Genomic DNA, 4,779 nt, shown 5'->3' with positions numbered 1-4,779 from the left:
CAGGGAAAGCCCGGCCCCCTCCCCGCGCCCCGCAGCCCCTCCCCGGCGCCCCCCACCCGCGGCGCACGCCGCGGTCCTTGGCGCCGCGCCCCCGCCCCCCGCGAGCCCGGGGGCCCCCCCCACCGTGGCCCCTACCTAGGCGGGGAGGCGGCGGTCGGGGTAGGAGGACGCGCACGCCCCGCGCCTCTGAAGGTGAAGCCGAGCGCCCGAGGCGCGGAGCCGAGCGCAGCACTAGACCGACCGCGCCAGCTGCGCCCGGGCGCGGGGGACGCGCGAGGGCGCGCGGGGCCCGCCACGCGCCGGGTCCCCTCCCCGCGCCGCCCGCGCGCGCCCCGGACGCGGCCGCCCAGCGGGGACCCCGGCGCCGACCGGGCTCGGGGGGCTTCGCGGCGCGGGGCGGGGGCCGGGCCCGCGCGGCCCGGCGCAGGCCCGAGGCTTCCCCCAGCCCGGGAATGGTCTGCCCTGTAGGAAACGCACACGCTCCACCATTGTCTCATCGGCACAAAGTTCGGCCACACTGCGGGGAAAGTCTGGAGGCTCGCGATGACTCAGACGCAGCTCCCTCCTCCCCTAATAGCGCCGGGTCACGGGCCCAGCGCCCGGCTGTCGCCCCTTCCTCTCAAGGACTCCGCCGCCGCAGCTGCAGTTTCGCGAAGCTGTCCACCCGCACACACGGACCCGCACACACGCACGCATCCAGACGCACAGACGTTTCGGGGATGCGTTCTCAGCAGACTGAGGCACCTGAGCACGGAGCCTCGGATCCGGAGAGATTTGTGGGGCTCCTTCCGGGGATCCCGGTGCGTGTGCATTACACACGGCCTTGGGGGGGGCGGTCACTGAATTTCCCGGCAAATGCGTTTGGGGGTCCTCAGACGCAGAGCAGGACTAGGCTGAGTCCTGAATCAAGATCAAGCGTCCCTCCGGAACGACTTCAGAACACGGATTCTGTCGCATGGCGATGCAAACATGGCTTGTTTATTTTATCCTTGAAAAGTTCAACTCTAATTTTTTTTGTTTTCCAAACTCCATTTCTTCACCGTACTTAGTTTTAGTTGCAGTAAGTTGAGTCTGGGAACGGAAATCTCAATTTGATTCCTCAAAGCATTAATGGTATGGGGGGGCAGAGACGGAGGAGGAGGAGGAGGAGGAGGTAGGGGAGGGCTGGGGGCGAGCGGGGCGCCTGCTTTGGGCGACGGCGCAGCCCCGGAGCCATGGCCCGCGGCGGATGCGCGGCGGCCGCCCCCACCGGCCACACGCTGCTCTCCACTCCGGATAACTCCGCAGCGGCGACGGACCCCGTCCAGGACACCGCCGTCGCCCGCTCCGCCAGCCACGCTGCAGGCCAGGCGTTGCCTTCCGCGGTGGCGTTTCTCGGAGCCTCACGTTCGCCCGCGCTCGCTGCAGCTGCAGCTCGGGGCCTCTCCAGCTTAGGGCATTTGCAGCAGAAACTATTACCCACAGCTCGAAGGGAGGAGCTCGTGCTGCAGAGCCGGACTCTGAGACGCGGGCCATTCTGCATGCGGGTGTGTGTGTGTGGGGGGGAGGTGCGCGCGCCCCAGTGCCAGTCGAGTGAGGGGGAGCAGGGAGGCCCAGGGGAGGCAGGAGGGCCGAGACCCTTTGCAGAAAGATCCGGAATCCTAACGCGTGAGCTCCTTGTGATGGATGACCCGCCCCGCTTTGGAGCAGGCGTGGTAAGGGTCGTCGAGAATTGTTGGCGCTTTTCTGCATGAACGCCTACGTGGGCTGAATTCTTGGACAATCACATTTAAGTCTGATTCACAGAAAAGTATCAAAGTGCCCACAATTCATTACAATACACATTACAACTGCACAAATAAAAGTATCCTCCAAATTAACTAATTACAATAATATAAATGGCATAGATAGACATGTATTATCACATATACATCATCCGCAAAGAGATTAAATTTGCATACTTGAAATTTTAATTTTTGTGTGTGTATATTTTTGAGGGTATGAGTTGATGGTAGAACTCTACACTCATCTACATCCGTGGGTCTATTGAAAACTACAGTATTTCACTAATATCTTCCATGTGTTGAAAATTGACAAGTTAGACCAACTGATGGTGAGCAAAACTTCTAAACTCCTCCTCATAAAATTGTGGTCGGCTGGACCCGCCTCCTTTCAGGAGCCCGAGTAGCACCCACATGCGATGGCACTCAGGGCCCGCCTCTTCCGCAGTGACATTGTTCTCTTAAAAGGTTCCTTTTCTTACGGTTTTCTCCACCATGTGTGCAGACTCTGAGGACGTAATTTGAGAAAGGGGTAAGAATTACTTTCTGGAAAATGGCAGCCCGAGAGCCAGCGAGGTTTTGCTGCCAGGGAGGGTGCCTGGCATGACAGGCGATCTGTGTCAAGCAGTATTTGTACACAAAGTCACCAGTCGTTCACTGGCCGACGCACCATTAGTAGCTCGTTCCAGGGAAAATCTGGTATAAAAACAAAATTTGCGATGAGAGTTGGCTAATATTCCTTAGCATGTTTAACGTCGCCAACATTTCAACCGTTTAAAAATCTTCAGACATGTAAAGTAGCCATTAAAGATTAAAGGCACTGTTTCTGTACAAATGACAGATTCCAGAAAGTCCCCAGAGGGTCTTCTATTTCGAAATGTTTAGGTAAATTATAACATTTGGGCAGAGAAAAATCAGCGCCGTTAATGGATTAATGGTCGGCTACGTAGATGGCTATTTATTATTGTATAACAATAATTCCGGTCCACGAGCACGTGTGTCCCCTGTTACTGTCTCGTGAATCCTTCACACAGCATTTGCGACTCTGCTCCTCCAAGCTAACAAACACGGCGTTTTGGTGAAACGGTGTTGGATGGCTTGTTGGCACGCTGGGCGGACGCTGCGGGGAAGGTTCTCGAGGCACCCCGTTAAGGAAAAGGAATTATATGAAACAAACAAAAAGACTACCCACCCACGCGAGGCCTGTTCTGTCAGAAACCTGGAAGTGAAACTTTCGAAACTCTGCTATGCAACTCAAGACAAAGTAAAGCCCGTTTATTAAATATGCATGCGCAAAAACGTAAGTGCACTACTTATTAGTAAATATTTAATGCTAAATCTATCTCTGTAGGAATTTATTACGATTTTCTAAATTACATCTGAGAAAGGAGAATGACATTATGTGTCTAAGTCTAGGAGTAAGCGTTGGCTCTCCAAACTAACAAATTTACAGATTTCAGAGTGGATTGTGGATGAATTCGAGCTAAATGGTCAGGTTTTTCTAGGGGGAGAATTGTTAGGAGCAGTCCAGCTGCCAACAGCCTTTCTGTTGAGAGTAGGTAACTGCTTCATGAGTAAATGGAAATTGGCTATTTACTTCATCACCGGTGGTTTCAAAAATATTACCCCAATCCTGACGTGCCGTTCTTTCCTAAAATCTTTCCTTTCCACAGAACTTGAGAACTCTGAGAATACGCTGTACGGAGATGAAGGGCCTGGGCATGAGTAGCAGGGTGCAATTTAATACATGGCAATCCCCTGCAAGGCCCGCAGACGATGTCGTGATCATGTTTTAAGAAGTCTCCACAAAATGGTTTCAGACCCTTTGAATCTGAAAGTAACTAACGCTATCTTCATTCTCGGTGTAGGACACTGTCTCAGTTCGGTGTCTTCAATTTTGATCTCTTGAAGAGGACGAATATTCTGGTAATGAACTAGGCAACATACATTTTTTATAAACACAAACACACCGCTAATGCGATCTACGCCCAGAGTTTACCATGTTTACGCAAGGCTAACAGGCTCGCTGAGCAGCTTTCTCCTGTGCGGGGTAATTTAAGGTCAAGTTGGCTGAGCGTTAGGCTTCCTTAGTCATAGAGGAGACCTGCAGGCTGTTGGAAAGACCTTTATGATGATGTCTTCCTCTCTCCACCGTGTCCAAGTCTGAAGGCACCTCCGACAGGTAACCACACCTGAATTTTTAGACCGTTTAATAACCAGCCAAGCACCTCTTTGAGATCCTATGCGACATGTACTCATGTGTGCCATAGAGAGAGTCCTCACGGCAGAAAACCGAACCGCTTTCCGGGAAAGCAGCGTTTTTGACACTCTGTGCTTGTTTTCTGTTCAGAGAAAACCTTCTCGACAACCCTCACTGCCTCCCTTAGGGAAAACACATTCTCTTTTCCCATGGGTCGTGCACACATTTAGGTTAACAGCAAAGATATCACCGAGTTAGTGCAGCTTTGCGACGGAGGCGTAAGGGGTGTAGCAAATATACTAGCAGTGTGCTGTAATATGTGGATGGAGAGATGTCTGCGATATTAATGGATGAAGTGGCCGGATGCGTATCCAGCTATTCAGTATTGTATAGCACTGATCCCGGTTCACGCGTGAAGCGGAGGGACGAGATCCCCCCGTTTGGGGGTCGCAGGCGCACCTCGTCGCCCCTTGAGGTCCGGGCAGCTGCGTCGGGCCTTCGCGGCAGGCGGAGGGGCCCTCACGTCTGTGAATTTTAACTGGAGTGAGAAACTCTTCGCGACGCCGGCCACGGCGTAAGGCAGCGCAGACTCCGCTGGCGTGTGCGCTCGCCGCGGTCCCGAGGGAGGAGGACGCAGCGCGGAAGGCGTTTAAGGAGGGACGATTCGGCACGGAGCCCCATGTCACAGGTCTCCCGTGGCGGGGGCGGGGCTGTTTTTCTCATACCTTTTCTTATAATCCTACAGTCTGCGAATTCCTTACCCCACAGGTCGTACCCTAACACCCCACCTTCTCGCAACAGCAAACCCACTGACGCGTG

At 54.0% G+C, this 4,779-nt stretch overlaps 1 protein-coding gene across 3 annotated transcripts in view; it reads right to left on the bottom strand.

Moving 5' to 3' along the window:
* The window catches only part of ZNF516 (zinc finger protein 516), a 91,086-nt gene extending 90,828 nt beyond the window's left edge, over positions 1 to 258 (bottom strand). For all 3 annotated transcript variants that reach the window (XM_039839484.1, XM_039839493.1, XM_039839504.1), the window contains exon 1: positions 136 to 258. The gene's annotated coding sequence lies outside the window, so the exon portion shown is untranslated. The remainder of the gene's footprint in view (positions 1 to 135) is intronic.
* Positions 259 to 4,779: the final 4,521 nt, after the last annotated feature.

This window comes from Pteropus medius, unplaced genomic scaffold (assembly GCF_902729225.1).
Source record: "Pteropus medius unplaced genomic scaffold, Ma_sr-lr_union100, whole genome shotgun sequence".
Taxonomy (NCBI): Eukaryota; Metazoa; Chordata; class Mammalia; order Chiroptera; family Pteropodidae; genus Pteropus; species Pteropus medius.
The sequence above is the reverse complement of the archived record's forward strand: the minus strand, read 5'-3'. Positions and strand labels throughout refer to the sequence as shown.